Here is a 14,424-nt window from a genome sequence, read left to right on the forward strand (position 1 = left end):
TTGCATTCAGATAATAAGGTTTTAGAGTGTGCACATAAAAGCAGCCAACGCTCAGTGTTTCTGCCCGGTCTCGAACCGGGGACCTTTCGCGTGTTAGGCGAACGTGATGACCACTACACTACAGAAACGACCTTGCTGCTTGCTACTGTTAAAGCAAAGTTCCTCTCAAGGCTTCACCCTACTTCTATTCTGCTGTATCAGCAGCGGCTCAGAATGTGCAGAACAAGTGTGAAAACCTCAGAGATATCATCCAACATGCTTGCAATTAGACGTATTCAAAATGTACTTGTGCAGGCATCGACAGACAAATATCTGATGCCTAAATGTCTGCGAGTACAGCTTGGGAAAGCATCACCTGGGACACACTGAGACTAAGCAGGTAGGCAGAAAAAGCACGGTGATCCATTTTTCTTCTGAGGTTAGGAATATGTTGCACAACAATGCACCGAGTATTACTAGAAATAGTCAGGCATAGTGCATTTTTAGTACGATTTGTATGTTTAGCTCTAAAAAGGGCTCGTCCGGGATTTGAACCCGGGACCTCTCGCACCCTAAGCGAGAATCATACCCCTAGACCAACGAGCCACGCAAGAGTCACCTCTGACATGGCTCCAGGGGTTAGTGGCAGCTAGTCGGTGAATGCTTCACCCAAAGCAAGCAACTGCACATGTTGCTCTCTTCTGCAATATGATTGCTGTCTTTTCCATGGCCGTCATCAAACAAGAAATTAAAAAGCCTCTGTCCTTCAGACAGTTTGTTTTCTCTAAGTGTCTGCTTGCGGTGAGGACAAGAAAAGCATTTCTGCTCTCATTCCTTGCTTTCATGAAGTAGGCCCACCCTTCAGAGCAAAGGGCGAGCAAGCGAATGGCGCAAGCTATCGTCACTTCTCTTTTCGAGCTGTCACTGAGATCCCTGGAGCACACTACGTCAGGTTGGTGAGGGATAGACAGCCTCTATTATCTCAGCTTTCCTATAAAGTCAGCCAGTAAAGGCAAACACTGTTAAAAACAGCAAAACGCTGTTTCTGCCCGGTCTCGAACCAGGGACCTTTCGCGTGTAAGGCGAACGTGATAACCACTACACTACAGAAACAGACACTAACTCAGGAATCTTGTTGGCATGTATTGGGCTGGAATGCACAGACTAAGGGCCAATGTCCTTGAAGCTCAAAGTTGGGCTCTCCTTACCCGGTCTCTATTTCTTTGGAAGACAGGAATGAGGACCACTTTTATTCCAAGAGGCGATTTTGAAACCATATCCTGAAATTACACTAGAAAAACACTATGCATGTAATGTTCCTACCATGCTGGTCTGGCCCAGAAAAGCAGTTGCAAAGAAGTCCTGCACTCCTTTATCCCGCCACAAGTGGAAAATAGCGTGCAGGGTAAGGAACTTTCTCGACATACACAGCGTCTTATAGCATTGAAAAGAAGAAATGCTCCTATATTACAAGCATCCTGAAAATGTCCACAGCATGGGCTCGTCCGGGATTTGAACCCAGGACCTCTCGCACCCGAAGCGAGAATCATACCCCTAGACCAACGAGCCTGAGTGGCCAGGAGACATTTTGAACAATTTCTGAAGCGTCTTTCAGAAAAAAAGCAGGGCTATTTGGCTAGTCTCCCTCTAAGTGAGCCTCACAACGTCATGTTTTCTCTCAAGTTGTTGTTTTTTCACTCTAGCAAGAAAGGGGGCAGCCAATCTCCTATCAGCCAGTGAGCAGAAAAAAGGCACAGATGAGAACAGCAAGCACTTTCTGGCAATTGTTCTCCTCTGCAAGTCCTGGACCCTTGCCCCATAGACTTCCACACCAGAAGCAATGAAGGGCCCACCATTTCCTGCGCCTGAGAAAGAGGGGTTTGATATTTGGATTCAAACGCGCTCGCTCAGCGCTCGATCAGGCTCGATCAGGCGAGATTTATATGAGTGGCTCACAGGCCTGAAACACTCACCTGGGAGACCCAGAGTGGCTGACTTCTCAGTATAGCCATTGTTGGGCGAGTCACCTCCTTTCCTCCTGCCTCAATCTAGAATTGGCTGCAAATCATAAGAGAGAGTGCAATGCCCGTGTGCAGTGCCTACTCCCAGCTACCTCTCTGTCTTCCTTATGTAAATTAGAATTTGCAAGGGGGGACCAATGGCATTCTGCTCCTCCCACATAACCAGGAAGCCCTGTTGAACATGTCTGCCTGTGTTTTTGCAGGGACAGTGCCTTCTCTGCCCAAAAGGTGGCAGGAGAGCCTCACAACAAATGATGGGATCAACTGCTTAGTTAGAAACCCAGCATGGCAGTTACTGTGATGGAGTGCAAATTTAATGGAAGGTGTGCCTGAGGTGTCATTTCCAGAAATCCATGGAATTGTGATTGAGGGCCCAGCCTGATTGTTGGTGGATTTCTCTTCACATGCTACAGGTTCCTGCAAAGATTGTAGTGTTTGCCGGGAACGCACTGCAAAAAACAGGAAGATTCACGGGTGTAAAAGGGACCTGTCAGAATTGGGATTTGAACCCACGCCTCCATGAGGAGACCAGAAGGCTCAGCTACACTGAAGATCAAGCTCTCTTGAGTCTGGCACCTTAGACCACTCGGCCATCCTGACGGCTCATGAGGGGGGCTTAGGTCTAACTCTTCTATCTGCACCTGCCAATGTTTCCACTTACAACCTTCACAGCAATGTCACAGGTGTAAAGGCCCCAACAATACAACATAGCTTAAACAAAATAAAAATAGGCACAAGAACGACCCCCAGATGACGGATGCAGATAACTTTGTTTCGTCTTGCAAAGGTAAAGAAAGTTTCCCACGGCTCACTGTGTTCAAAGACCACCTCTTCTTAAACTTGCATTCAGATAATAAGGTTTTAGAGTGTGCACATAAAAGCAGCCAACGCTCAGTGTTTCTGCCCGGTCTCGAACCGGGGACCTTTCGCGTGTTAGGCGAACGTGATGACCACTACACTACAGAAACGACCTTGCTGCTTGCTACTGTTAAAGCAAAGTTCCTCTCAAGGCTTCACCCTACTTCTATTCTGCTGTATCAGCAGCGGCTCAGAATGTGCAGAACAAGTGTGAAAACCTCAGAGATATCATCCAACATGCTTGCAATTAGACGTATTCAAAATTTACTTGTGCAGGCCTCGACAGACAAATATCCGATGCCTAAATGTCTGCGAGTACAGCTTGGGAAAGCATCACCTGGGACACACTGAGACTAAGCAGGTAGGCAGAAAAAGCACGGTGATCCATTTTTCTTCTGAGGTTAGGAATATGTTGCGCAACAATGCACCGAGTATTACTAGAAATAGTCAGGCATAGTGCATTTTTAGTACGATTTGTATGTTTAGCTCTAAAAAGGGCTCGTCCGGGATTTGAACCCAGGACCTCTCGCACCCTAAGCGAGAATCATACCCCTAGACCAACGAGCCACGCAAGAGTCACCTCTGACATGGCTCCAGGGGTTAGTGGCAGCTAGTCGGTGAATGCTTCACCCAAAGCAAGCAACTGCACATGTTGCTCTCTTCTGCAATATGATTGCTGTCTTTTCCATGGCCGTCATCAAACAAGAAATTAAAAAGCCTCTGTCCTTCAGACAGTTTGTTTTCTCTAAGTGTCTGCTTGCGGTGAGGACAAGAAAAGCATTTCTGCTCTCATTCCTTGCTTTCATGAAGTAGGCCCACCCTTCAGAGCAAAGGGCGAGCAAGCGAATGGCGCAAGCTATCGTCACTTCTCTTTTCGAGCTGTCACTGAGATCCCTGGAGCACACTACGTCAGGTTGGTGAGGGATAGACAGCCTCTATTATCTCAGCTTTCCTATAAAGTCAGCCAGTAAAGGCAAACACTGTTAAAAACAGCAAAACGCTGTTTCTGCCCGGTCTCGAACCAGGGACCTTTCGCGTGTAAGGCGAACGTGATAACCACTACACTACAGAAACAGACACTAACTCAGGAATCTTGTTGGCATGTATTGGGCTGGAATGCACAGACTAAGGGCCAATGTCCTTGAAGCTCAAAGTTGGGCTCTCCTTACCCGGTCTCTATTTCTTTGGAAGACAGGAATGAGGACCACTTTTATTCCAAGAGGCGATTTTGAAACCATATCCTGAAATTACACTAGAAAAACACTATGCATGTAATGTTCCTACCATGCTGGTCTGGCCCAGAAAAGCAGTTGCAAAGAAGTCCTGCACTCCTTTATCCCGCCACAAGTGGAAAATAGCGTGCAGGGTAAGGAACTTTCTCGACATACACAGCGTCTTATAGCATTGAAAAGAAGAAATGCTCCTATATTACAAGCATCCTGAAAATGTCCACAGCATGGGCTCGTCCGGGATTTGAACCCGGGACCTCTCGCACCCGAAGCGAGAATCATACCCCTAGACCAACAAGCCTGAGTGGCCAGGAGACATTTTGAACAATTTCTGAAGCGTCTTTCAGAAAAAAAACAGGGCTATTTGGCTAGTCTCCCTCTAAGTGAGCCTCAAAACGTCATGTTTTCTCTCAAGTTGTTGTTTTTTCACTCTAGCAAGAAAGGGGGCAGCCAATCTCCTATCAGCCAGTGAGCAGAAAAAAGGCACAGATGAGAACAGCAAGCACTTTCTGGCAATTGTTCTCCTCTGCAAGTCCTGGACCCTTGCCCCATAGACTTCCACACCAGAAGCAATGAAGGGCCCACCATTTCCTGCGCCTGAGAAAGAGGGGTTTGATATTTGGATTCAAACGCGCTCGCTCAGCGCTCGATCAGGCTCGATCAGGCGAGATTTATATGAGTGGCTCACAGGCCTGAAACACTCACCTGGGAGACCCAGAGTGGCTGACTTCTCAGTATAGCCATTGTTGGGCGAGTCACCTCCTTTCCTCCTGCCTCAATCTAGAATTGGCTGCAAATCATAAGAGAGAGTGCAATGCCCGTGTGCAGTGCCTACTCCCAGCTACCTCTCTGTCTTCCTTATGTAAATTAGAATTTGCAAGGGGGGACCAATGGCATTCTGCTCCTCCCACATAACCAGGAAGCCCTGTTGAACATGTCTGCCTGTGTTTTTGCAGGGACAGTGCCTTCTCTGCCCAAAAGGTGGCAGGAGAGCCTCACAACAAATGATGGGATCAACTGCTTAGTTAGAAACCCAGCATGGCAGTTACTGTGATGGAGTGCAAATTTAATGGAAGGTGTGCCTGAGGTGTCATTTCCAGAAATCCATGGAATTGTGATTGAGGGCCCAGCCTGATTGTTGGTGGATTTCTCTTCACATGCTACAGGTTCCTGCAAAGATTGTGGTGTTTGCCGGGAACGCACTGCAAAAAACAGGAAGATTTACGGGTGTAAAAGGGACCTGTCAGAAGTGGGATTTGAACCCACGCCTCCATGAGGAGACCAGAAGGCTCAGCTACACTGAAGATCAAGCTCTCTTGAGTCTGGCGCCTTAGACCACTCGGCCATCCTGACGGCTCAGGAGGGGGGCTTAGGTCTAACTCTTCTATCTGCACCTGCCAATGTTTCCACTTACAACCTTCACAGCAATGTCACAGGTGTAAAGGCCACAACAATACAACATAGCTTAAACAAAATAAAAATAGGCACAAGAACGACCCCCAGATGATGGATGCAGATAACTTTGTTTCGTCTTGCAAAGGTAAAGAAAGTTTCCCACGGCTCACTGTGTTCAAAGACCACCTCTTCTTAAACTTGCATTCAGATAATAAGGTTTTAGAGTGTGCACAGAAAAGCAGCCAACGCTCAGTGTTTCTGCCCGGTCTCGAACCGGGGATCTTTCGCGTGTTAGGCGAACGTGATGACCACTACACTACAGAAACGACCTTGCTGCTTGCTACTGTTAAAGCAAAGTTCCTCTCAAGGCTTCACCCTACTTCTATTCTGCTGTATCAGCAGCGGCTCAGAATGTGCAGAACAAGTGTGAAAACCTCAGAGATATCATCCAACATGCTTGCAATTAGACGTATTCAAAATTTACTTGTGCAGGCATCGACAGACAAATATCTGATGCCTAAATGTCTGCGAGTACAGCTTGGGAAAGCATCACCTGGGACACACTGAGACTAAGCAGGTAGGCAGAAAAAGCACAGTGATCCATTTTTCTACTGAGGTTAGGAATATGTTAAGCAAAAAATCAACCGAGTATTACTAGAAATAGTCAGGCATAGTGCATTTTTAGTACGATTTGTATGTTTAGCTCTAAAAAGGGCTCGTCGGGGATTTGAACCCGGGACCTCTCGCACCCTAAGCGAGAATCATACCCCTAGACCAACGAGCCAAGCAAGAGTCACCTCTGACATGGCTCCAGGGGTTAGTGGCAGCTAGTCGGTGAATGCTTCACCCAAAGCAAGCAACTGCACATGTTGCTCTCTTCTGCAATATGATTGCTGTCTTTTCCATGGCCGTCATCAAACAAGAAATTAAAAAGCCTCTGTCCTTCAGACAGTTTGTTTTCTCTAAGTGTCTGCTTGCGGTGAGGACAAGAAAAGCATTTCTGCTCTCATTCCTTGCTTTCATGAAGTAGGCCCACCCTTCAGAGCAAAGGGCGAGCAAGCGAATGGCGCAAGCTATCGTCACTTCTCTTTTCGAGCTGTCACTGAGATCCCTGGAGCACACTACGTCAGGTTGGTGAGGGATAGACAGCCTCTATTATCTCAGCTTTCCTATAAAGTCAGCCAGTAAAGGCAAACACTGTTAAAAACAGCAAACCGCTGTTTCTGCCCGGTCTCGAACCAGGGACCTTTCGCGTGTAAGGCGAACGTGATAACCACTACACTACAGAAACAGACACTAACTCAGGAATCTTGTTGGCATGTATTGGGCTGGAATGCACAGACTAAGGGCCAATGTCCTTGAAGCTCAAAGTTGGGCTCTCCTTACCCGGTCTCTATTTCTTTGGAAGACAGGAATGAGGACCACTTTTATTCCAAGAGGCGATTTTGAAACCATATCCTGAAATTACACTAGAAAAACACTATGCATGTAATGTTCCTACCATGCTGGTCTGGCCCAGAAAAGCAGTTGCAAAGAAGTCCTGCACTCCTTTATCCCGCCACAAGTGGAAAATAGCGTGCAGGGTAAGGAACTTTCTCGACATACACAGCGTCTTATAGCATTGAAAAGAAGAAATGCTCCTATATTACAAGCATCCTGAAAATGTCCACAGCATGGGCTCGTCCGGGATTTGAACCCGGGACCTCTCGCACCCGAAGCGAGAATCATACCCCTAGACCAACGAGCCTGAGTGGCCAGGAGACATTTTGAACAATTTCTGAAGCGTCTTTCAGAAAAAAAGCAGGGCTATTTGGCTAGTCTCCCTCTAAGTGAGCCTCACAACGTCATGTTTTCTCTCAAGTTGTTGTTTTTTCACTCTAGCAAGAAAGGAGGCAGCCAATCTCCTATCAGCCAGTGAGCAGAAAAAAGGCACTGATGAGAACAGCAAGCACTTTCTGGCAATTGTTCTCCTCTGCAAGTCCTGTACCCTTGCCCCATAGACTTCCACACCAGAAGCAATGAAGGGCCCACCATTTCCTGCGCCTGAGAAAGAGGGGTTTGATATTTGGATTCAAACGCGCTCGATCAGGCTCAATCAGGCGAGATTTATATGAGTGGCTCACAGGCCTGAAACACTCACCTGGGAGACCCAGAGTGGCTGACTTCTCAGTATAGCCATTGTTGGGCGAGTCACCTCCTTTCCTCCTGCCTCAATCTAGAATTGGCTGCAAATCATAAGAGAGAGTGCAATGCCCGTGTGCAGTGCCTACTCCCAGCTACCTCTCTGTCTTCCTTATGTAAATTAGAATTTGCAAGGGGGGACCAATGGCATTCTGCTCCTCCCACATAACCAGGAAGCCCTGTTGAACATGTCTGCCTGTGTTTTTGCAGGGACAGTGCCTTCTCTGCCCAAAAGGTGGCAGGAGAGCCTCACAACAAATGATGGGATCAACTGCTTAGCTAGAAACCCAGCATGGCAGTTACTGTGATGGAGTGCAAATTTAATGGAAGGTGTGCCTGAGGTGTCATTTCCAGAAATCCATGGAATTGTGATTGAGGGCCCAGCCTGATTGTTGGTGGATTTCTCTTCACATGCTACAGGTTCCTGCAAAGATTGTGGTGTTTGCCGGGAACGCACTGCAAAAAACAGGAAGATTCACGGGTGTAAAAGGGACCTGTCAGAATTGGGATTTGAACCCATGCCTCCATGAGGAGACCAGAAGGCTCAGCTACACTGAAGATCAAGCTCTCTTGAGTCTGGCACCTTAGACCACTCGGCCATCCTGACGGCTCATGAGGGGGGCTTAGGTCTAACTCTTCTATCTGCACCTGCCAATGTTTCCACTTACAACCTTCACAGCAATGTCACAGGTGTAAAGGCCCCAACAATACAACATAGCTTAAATAAAATAAAAATAGGCACAAGAACGACCCCCAGATGACGGATGCAGATAACTTTGTTTCGTCTTGCAAAGGTAAAGAAAGTTTCCCACGGCTCACTGTGTTCAAAGACCACCTCTTCTTAAACTTGCATTCAGATAATAAGGTTTTAGAGTGTGCACATAAAAGCAGCCAACGCTCAGTGTTTCTGCCCGGTCTCGAACCGGGGACCTTTCGCGTGTTAGGCGAACGTGATGACCACTACACTACAGAAACGACCTTGCTGCTTGCTACTGTTAAAGCAAAGTTCCTCTCAAGGCTTCACCCTACTTCTATTCTGCTGTATCAGCAGCGGCTCAGAATGTGCAGAACAAGTGTGAAAACCTCAGAGATATCATCCAACATGCTTGCAATTAGACGTATTCAAAATGTACTTGTGCAGGCATCGACAGACAAATATCTGATGCCTAAATGTCTGCGAGTACAGCTTGGGAAAGCATCACCTGGGACACACTGAGACTAAGCAGGTAGGCAGAAAAAGCACGGTGATCCATTTTTCTTCTGAGGTTAGGAATATGTTGCACAACAATGCACCGAGTATTACTAGAAATAGTCAGGCATAGTGCATTTTTAGTACGATTTGTATGTTTAGCTCTAAAAAGGGCTCGTCCGGGATTTGAACCCGGGACCTCTCGCACCCTAAGCGAGAATCATACCCCTAGACCAACGAGCCACGCAAGAGTCACCTCTGACATGGCTCCAGGGGTTAGTGGCAGCTAGTCGGTGAATGCTTCACCCAAAGCAAGCAACTGCACATGTTGCTCTCTTCTGCAATATGATTGCTGTCTTTTCCATGGCCGTCATCAAACAAGAAATTAAAAAGCCTCTGTCCTTCAGACAGTTTGTTTTCTCTAAGTGTCTGCTTGCGGTGAGGACAAGAAAAGCATTTCTGCTCTCATTCCTTGCTTTCATGAAGTAGGCCCACCCTTCAGAGCAAAGGGCGAGCAAGCGAATGGCGCAAGCTATCGTCACTTCTCTTTTCGAGCTGTCACTGAGATCCCTGGAGCACACTACGTCAGGTTGGTGAGGGATAGACAGCCTCTATTATCTCAGCTTTCCTATAAAGTCAGCCAGTAAAGGCAAACACTGTTAAAAACAGCAAAACGCTGTTTCTGCCCGGTCTCGAACCAGGGACCTTTCGCGTGTAAGGCGAACGTGATAACCACTACACTACAGAAACAGACACTAACTCAGGAATCTTGTTGGCATGTATTGGGCTGGAATGCACAGACTAAGGGCCAATGTCCTTGAAGCTCAAAGTTGGGCTCTCCTTACCCGGTCTCTATTTCTTTGGAAGACAGGAATGAGGACCACTTTTATTCCAAGAGGCGATTTTGAAACCATATCCTGAAATTACACTAGAAAAACACTATGCATGTAATGTTCCTACCATGCTGGTCTGGCCCAGAAAAGCAGTTGCAAAGAAGTCCTGCACTCCTTTATCCCGCCACAAGTGGAAAATAGCGTGCAGGGTAAGGAACTTTCTCGACATACACAGCGTCTTATAGCATTGAAAAGAAGAAATGCTCCTATATTACAAGCATCCTGAAAATGTCCACAGCATGGGCTCGTCCGGGATTTGAACCCAGGACCTCTCGCACCCGAAGCGAGAATCATACCCCTAGACCAACGAGCCTGAGTGGCCAGGAGACATTTTGAACAATTTCTGAAGCGTCTTTCAGAAAAAAAGCAGGGCTATTTGGCTAGTCTCCCTCTAAGTGAGCCTCACAACGTCATGTTTTCTCTCAAGTTGTTGTTTTTTCACTCTAGCAAGAAAGGGGGCAGCCAATCTCCTATCAGCCAGTGAGCAGAAAAAAGGCACAGATGAGAACAGCAAGCACTTTCTGGCAATTGTTCTCCTCTGCAAGTCCTGGACCCTTGCCCCATAGACTTCCACACCAGAAGCAATGAAGGGCCCACCATTTCCTGCGCCTGAGAAAGAGGGGTTTGATATTTGGATTCAAACGCGCTCGCTCAGCGCTCGATCAGGCGAGATTTATATGAGTGGCTCACAGGCCTGAAACACTCACCTGGGAGACCCAGAGTGGCTGACTTCTCAGTATAGCCATTGTTGGGCGAGTCACCTCCTTTCCTCCTGCCTCAATCTAGAATTGGCTGCAAATCATAAGAGAGAGTGCAATGCCCGTGTGCAGTGCCTACTCCCAGCTACCTCTCTGTCTTCCTTATGTAAATTAGAATTTGCAAGGGGGGACCAATGGCATTCTGCTCCTCCCACATAACCAGGAAGCCCTGTTGAACATGTCTGCCTGTGTTTTTGCAGGGACAGTGCCTTCTCTGCCCAAAAGGTGGCAGGAGAGCCTCACAACAAATGATGGGATCAACTGCTTAGTTAGAAACCCAGCATGGCAGTTACTGTGATGGAGTGCAAATTTAATGGAAGGTGTGCCTGAGGTGTCATTTCCAGAAATCCATGGAATTGTGATTGAGGGCCCAGCCTGATTGTTGGTGGATTTCTCTTCACATGCTACAGGTTCCTGCAAAGATTGTAGTGTTTGCCGGGAACGCACTGCAAAAAACAGGAAGATTCACGGGTGTAAAAGGGACCTGTCAGAATTGGGATTTGAACCCACGCCTCCATGAGGAGACCAGAAGGCTCAGCTACACTGAAGATCAAGCTCTCTTGAGTCTGGCACCTTAGACCACTCGGCCATCCTGACGGCTCATGAGGGGGGCTTAGGTCTAACTCTTCTATCTGCACCTGCCAATGTTTCCACTTACAACCTTCACAGCAATGTCACAGGTGTAAAGGCCCCAACAATACAACATAGCTTAAACAAAATAAAAATAGGCACAAGAACGACCCCCAGATGACGGATGCAGATAACTTTGTTTCGTCTTGCAAAGGTAAAGAAAGTTTCCCACGGCTCACTGTGTTCAAAGACCACCTCTTCTTAAACTTGCATTCAGATAATAAGGTTTTAGAGTGTGCACATAAAAGCAGCCAACGCTCAGTGTTTCTGCCCGGTCTCGAACCGGGGACCTTTCGCGTGTTAGGCGAACGTGATGACCACTACACTACAGAAACGACCTTGCTGCTTGCTACTGTTAAAGCAAAGTTCCTCTCAAGGCTTCACCCTACTTCTATTCTGCTGTATCAGCAGCGGCTCAGAATGTGCAGAACAAGTGTGAAAACCTCAGAGATATCATCCAACATGCTTGCAATTAGACGTATTCAAAATTTACTTGTGCAGGCCTCGACAGACAAATATCCGATGCCTAAATGTCTGCGAGTACAGCTTGGGAAAGCATCACCTGGGACACACTGAGACTAAGCAGGTAGGCAGAAAAAGCACGGTGATCCATTTTTCTTCTGAGGTTAGGAATATGTTGCGCAACAATGCACCGAGTATTACTAGAAATAGTCAGGCATAGTGCATTTTTAGTACGATTTGTATGTTTAGCTCTAAAAAGGGCTCGTCCGGGATTTGAACCCAGGACCTCTCGCACCCTAAGCGAGAATCATACCCCTAGACCAACGAGCCACGCAAGAGTCACCTCTGACATGGCTCCAGGGGTTAGTGGCAGCTAGTCGGTGAATGCTTCACCCAAAGCAAGCAACTGCACATGTTGCTCTCTTCTGCAATATGATTGCTGTCTTTTCCATGGCCGTCATCAAACAAGAAATTAAAAAGCCTCTGTCCTTCAGACAGTTTGTTTTCTCTAAGTGTCTGCTTGCGGTGAGGACAAGAAAAGCATTTCTGCTCTCATTCCTTGCTTTCATGAAGTAGGCCCACCCTTCAGAGCAAAGGGCGAGCAAGCGAATGGCGCAAGCTATCGTCACTTCTCTTTTCGAGCTGTCACTGAGATCCCTGGAGCACACTACGTCAGGTTGGTGAGGGATAGACAGCCTCTATTATCTCAGCTTTCCTATAAAGTCAGCCAGTAAAGGCAAACACTGTTAAAAACAGCAAAACGCTGTTTCTGCCCGGTCTCGAACCAGGGACCTTTCGCGTGTAAGGCGAACGTGATAACCACTACACTACAGAAACAGACACTAACTCAGGAATCTTGTTGGCATGTATTGGGCTGGAATGCACAGACTAAGGGCCAATGTCCTTGAAGCTCAAAGTTGGGCTCTCCTTACCCGGTCTCTATTTCTTTGGAAGACAGGAATGAGGACCACTTTTATTCCAAGAGGCGATTTTGAAACCATATCCTGAAATTACACTAGAAAAACACTATGCATGTAATGTTCCTACCATGCTGGTCTGGCCCAGAAAAGCAGTTGCAAAGAAGTCCTGCACTCCTTTATCCCGCCACAAGTGGAAAATAGCGTGCAGGGTAAGGAACTTTCTCGACATACACAGCGTCTTATAGCATTGAAAAGAAGAAATGCTCCTATATTACAAGCATCCTGAAAATGTCCACAGCATGGGCTCGTCCGGGATTTGAACCCGGGACCTCTCGCACCCGAAGCGAGAATCATACCCCTAGACCAACAAGCCTGAGTGGCCAGGAGACATTTTGAACAATTTCTGAAGCGTCTTTCAGAAAAAAAACAGGGCTATTTGGCTAGTCTCCCTCTAAGTGAGCCTCAAAACGTCATGTTTTCTCTCAAGTTGTTGTTTTTTCACTCTAGCAAGAAAGGGGGCAGCCAATCTCCTATCAGCCAGTGAGCAGAAAAAAGGCACAGATGAGAACAGCAAGCACTTTCTGGCAATTGTTCTCCTCTGCAAGTCCTGGACCCTTGCCCCATAGACTTCCACACCAGAAGCAATGAAGGGCCCACCATTTCCTGCGCCTGAGAAAGAGGGGTTTGATATTTGGATTCAAACGCGCTCGCTCAGCGCTCGATCAGGCTCGATCAGGCGAGATTTATATGAGTGGCTCACAGGCCTGAAACACTCACCTGGGAGACCCAGAGTGGCTGACTTCTCAGTATAGCCATTGTTGGGCGAGTCACCTCCTTTCCTCCTGCCTCAATCTAGAATTGGCTGCAAATCATAAGAGAGAGTGCAATGCCCGTGTGCAGTGCCTACTCCCAGCTACCTCTCTGTCTTCCTTATGTAAATTAGAATTTGCAAGGGGGGACCAATGGCATTCTGCTCCTCCCACATAACCAGGAAGCCCTGTTGAACATGTCTGCCTGTGTTTTTGCAGGGACAGTGCCTTCTCTGCCCAAAAGGTGGCAGGAGAGCCTCACAACAAATGATGGGATCAACTGCTTAGTTAGAAACCCAGCATGGCAGTTACTGTGATGGAGTGCAAATTTAATGGAAGGTGTGCCTGAGGTGTCATTTCCAGAAATCCATGGAATTGTGATTGAGGGCCCAGCCTGATTGTTGGTGGATTTCTCTTCACATGCTACAGGTTCCTGCAAAGATTGTGGTGTTTGCCGGGAACGCACTGCAAAAAACAGGAAGATTCACGGGTGTAAAAGGGACCTGTCAGAATTGGGATTTGAACCCACGCCTCCATGAGGAGACCAGAAGGCTCAGCTACACTGAAGATCAAGCTCTCTTGAGTCTGGCACCTTAGACCACTCGGCCATCCTGACGGCTCATGAGGGGGGCTTAGGTCTAACTCTTCTATCTGCACCTGCCAATGTTTCCACTTACAACCTTCACAGCAATGTCACAGGTGTAAAGGCCCCAACAATACAACATAGCTTAAATAAAATAAAAATAGGCACAAGAACGACCCCCAGATGACGGATGCAGATAACTTTGTTTCGTCTTGCAAAGGTAAAGAAAGTTTCCCACGGCTCACTGTGTTCAAAGACCACCTCTTCTTAAACTTGCATTCAGATAATAAGGTTTTAGAGTGTGCACATAAAAGCAGCCAACGCTCAGTGTTTCTGCCCGGTCTCGAACCGGGGACCTTTCGCGTGTTAGGCGAACGTGATGACCACTACACTACAGAAACGACCTTGCTGCTTGCTACTGTTAAAGCAAAGTTCCTCTCAAGGCTTCACCCTACTTCTATTCTGCTGTATCAGCAGCGGCTCAGAATGTGCAGAACAAGTGTGAAAACCTCAGAGA

The 14,424-nt window shown here is 47.3% G+C and overlaps 26 non-coding genes across 26 annotated transcripts; all 26 read right to left on the minus strand.

Moving 5' to 3' along the window:
* Positions 1 to 55: 55 nt before the first annotated feature.
* TRNAV-AAC (transfer RNA valine (anticodon AAC)) lies at positions 56 to 128 on the minus strand. Its single transcript has one exon. It is a non-coding gene; the product is annotated as a tRNA-Val (tRNA).
* A 385-nt stretch (positions 129 to 513) lies between these two features.
* Positions 514 to 585, minus strand: TRNAP-AGG (transfer RNA proline (anticodon AGG)). Its single transcript has one exon. It is a non-coding gene; the product is annotated as a tRNA-Pro (tRNA).
* A 434-nt stretch (positions 586 to 1,019) lies between these two features.
* Positions 1,020 to 1,092, minus strand: TRNAV-UAC (transfer RNA valine (anticodon UAC)). The gene has a single exon. It is a non-coding gene; the product is annotated as a tRNA-Val (tRNA).
* Positions 1,093 to 1,476: 384 nt separating this feature from the next.
* On the minus strand, positions 1,477 to 1,548 carry TRNAP-CGG (transfer RNA proline (anticodon CGG)). Its single transcript has one exon. It is a non-coding gene; the product is annotated as a tRNA-Pro (tRNA).
* Positions 1,549 to 2,488: 940 nt separating this feature from the next.
* TRNAL-CAA (transfer RNA leucine (anticodon CAA)) lies at positions 2,489 to 2,600 on the minus strand. The gene is made up of 2 exons: positions 2,563 to 2,600; positions 2,489 to 2,534 (listed from the first exon to the last, which is right to left on the minus strand). It is a non-coding gene; the product is annotated as a tRNA-Leu (tRNA).
* A 295-nt stretch (positions 2,601 to 2,895) lies between these two features.
* On the minus strand, positions 2,896 to 2,968 carry TRNAV-AAC (transfer RNA valine (anticodon AAC)). Its single transcript has one exon. It is a non-coding gene; the product is annotated as a tRNA-Val (tRNA).
* A 385-nt stretch (positions 2,969 to 3,353) lies between these two features.
* On the minus strand, positions 3,354 to 3,425 carry TRNAP-AGG (transfer RNA proline (anticodon AGG)). The gene has a single exon. It is a non-coding gene; the product is annotated as a tRNA-Pro (tRNA).
* A 434-nt stretch (positions 3,426 to 3,859) lies between these two features.
* TRNAV-UAC (transfer RNA valine (anticodon UAC)) lies at positions 3,860 to 3,932 on the minus strand. The gene has a single exon. It is a non-coding gene; the product is annotated as a tRNA-Val (tRNA).
* Positions 3,933 to 4,316: 384 nt separating this feature from the next.
* Positions 4,317 to 4,388, minus strand: TRNAP-CGG (transfer RNA proline (anticodon CGG)). Its single transcript has one exon. It is a non-coding gene; the product is annotated as a tRNA-Pro (tRNA).
* Positions 4,389 to 5,328: 940 nt separating this feature from the next.
* On the minus strand, positions 5,329 to 5,440 carry TRNAL-CAA (transfer RNA leucine (anticodon CAA)). The gene is made up of 2 exons: positions 5,403 to 5,440; positions 5,329 to 5,374 (listed from the first exon to the last, which is right to left on the minus strand). It is a non-coding gene; the product is annotated as a tRNA-Leu (tRNA).
* Positions 5,441 to 5,735: 295 nt separating this feature from the next.
* On the minus strand, positions 5,736 to 5,808 carry TRNAV-AAC (transfer RNA valine (anticodon AAC)). Its single transcript has one exon. It is a non-coding gene; the product is annotated as a tRNA-Val (tRNA).
* A 386-nt stretch (positions 5,809 to 6,194) lies between these two features.
* On the minus strand, positions 6,195 to 6,266 carry TRNAP-AGG (transfer RNA proline (anticodon AGG)). Its single transcript has one exon. It is a non-coding gene; the product is annotated as a tRNA-Pro (tRNA).
* A 434-nt stretch (positions 6,267 to 6,700) lies between these two features.
* On the minus strand, positions 6,701 to 6,773 carry TRNAV-UAC (transfer RNA valine (anticodon UAC)). Its single transcript has one exon. It is a non-coding gene; the product is annotated as a tRNA-Val (tRNA).
* A 384-nt stretch (positions 6,774 to 7,157) lies between these two features.
* TRNAP-CGG (transfer RNA proline (anticodon CGG)) lies at positions 7,158 to 7,229 on the minus strand. The gene has a single exon. It is a non-coding gene; the product is annotated as a tRNA-Pro (tRNA).
* A 929-nt stretch (positions 7,230 to 8,158) lies between these two features.
* TRNAL-CAA (transfer RNA leucine (anticodon CAA)) lies at positions 8,159 to 8,270 on the minus strand. Its single transcript has 2 exons — positions 8,233 to 8,270; positions 8,159 to 8,204 (listed from the first exon to the last, which is right to left on the minus strand). It is a non-coding gene; the product is annotated as a tRNA-Leu (tRNA).
* Positions 8,271 to 8,565: 295 nt separating this feature from the next.
* Positions 8,566 to 8,638, minus strand: TRNAV-AAC (transfer RNA valine (anticodon AAC)). The gene has a single exon. It is a non-coding gene; the product is annotated as a tRNA-Val (tRNA).
* A 385-nt stretch (positions 8,639 to 9,023) lies between these two features.
* Positions 9,024 to 9,095, minus strand: TRNAP-AGG (transfer RNA proline (anticodon AGG)). Its single transcript has one exon. It is a non-coding gene; the product is annotated as a tRNA-Pro (tRNA).
* A 434-nt stretch (positions 9,096 to 9,529) lies between these two features.
* On the minus strand, positions 9,530 to 9,602 carry TRNAV-UAC (transfer RNA valine (anticodon UAC)). Its single transcript has one exon. It is a non-coding gene; the product is annotated as a tRNA-Val (tRNA).
* A 384-nt stretch (positions 9,603 to 9,986) lies between these two features.
* TRNAP-CGG (transfer RNA proline (anticodon CGG)) lies at positions 9,987 to 10,058 on the minus strand. Its single transcript has one exon. It is a non-coding gene; the product is annotated as a tRNA-Pro (tRNA).
* A 930-nt stretch (positions 10,059 to 10,988) lies between these two features.
* Positions 10,989 to 11,100, minus strand: TRNAL-CAA (transfer RNA leucine (anticodon CAA)). The gene is made up of 2 exons: positions 11,063 to 11,100; positions 10,989 to 11,034 (listed from the first exon to the last, which is right to left on the minus strand). It is a non-coding gene; the product is annotated as a tRNA-Leu (tRNA).
* Positions 11,101 to 11,395: 295 nt separating this feature from the next.
* TRNAV-AAC (transfer RNA valine (anticodon AAC)) lies at positions 11,396 to 11,468 on the minus strand. The gene has a single exon. It is a non-coding gene; the product is annotated as a tRNA-Val (tRNA).
* Positions 11,469 to 11,853: 385 nt separating this feature from the next.
* On the minus strand, positions 11,854 to 11,925 carry TRNAP-AGG (transfer RNA proline (anticodon AGG)). The gene has a single exon. It is a non-coding gene; the product is annotated as a tRNA-Pro (tRNA).
* A 434-nt stretch (positions 11,926 to 12,359) lies between these two features.
* Positions 12,360 to 12,432, minus strand: TRNAV-UAC (transfer RNA valine (anticodon UAC)). The gene has a single exon. It is a non-coding gene; the product is annotated as a tRNA-Val (tRNA).
* A 384-nt stretch (positions 12,433 to 12,816) lies between these two features.
* Positions 12,817 to 12,888, minus strand: TRNAP-CGG (transfer RNA proline (anticodon CGG)). Its single transcript has one exon. It is a non-coding gene; the product is annotated as a tRNA-Pro (tRNA).
* Positions 12,889 to 13,828: 940 nt separating this feature from the next.
* On the minus strand, positions 13,829 to 13,940 carry TRNAL-CAA (transfer RNA leucine (anticodon CAA)). Its single transcript has 2 exons — positions 13,903 to 13,940; positions 13,829 to 13,874 (listed from the first exon to the last, which is right to left on the minus strand). It is a non-coding gene; the product is annotated as a tRNA-Leu (tRNA).
* A 295-nt stretch (positions 13,941 to 14,235) lies between these two features.
* Positions 14,236 to 14,308, minus strand: TRNAV-AAC (transfer RNA valine (anticodon AAC)). Its single transcript has one exon. It is a non-coding gene; the product is annotated as a tRNA-Val (tRNA).
* Positions 14,309 to 14,424: the final 116 nt, after the last annotated feature.

Source organism: Lissotriton helveticus, chromosome 10 (assembly GCF_964261635.1).
Source record: "Lissotriton helveticus chromosome 10, aLisHel1.1, whole genome shotgun sequence".
NCBI lineage: Eukaryota > Metazoa > Chordata > Amphibia > Caudata > Salamandridae > Lissotriton > Lissotriton helveticus.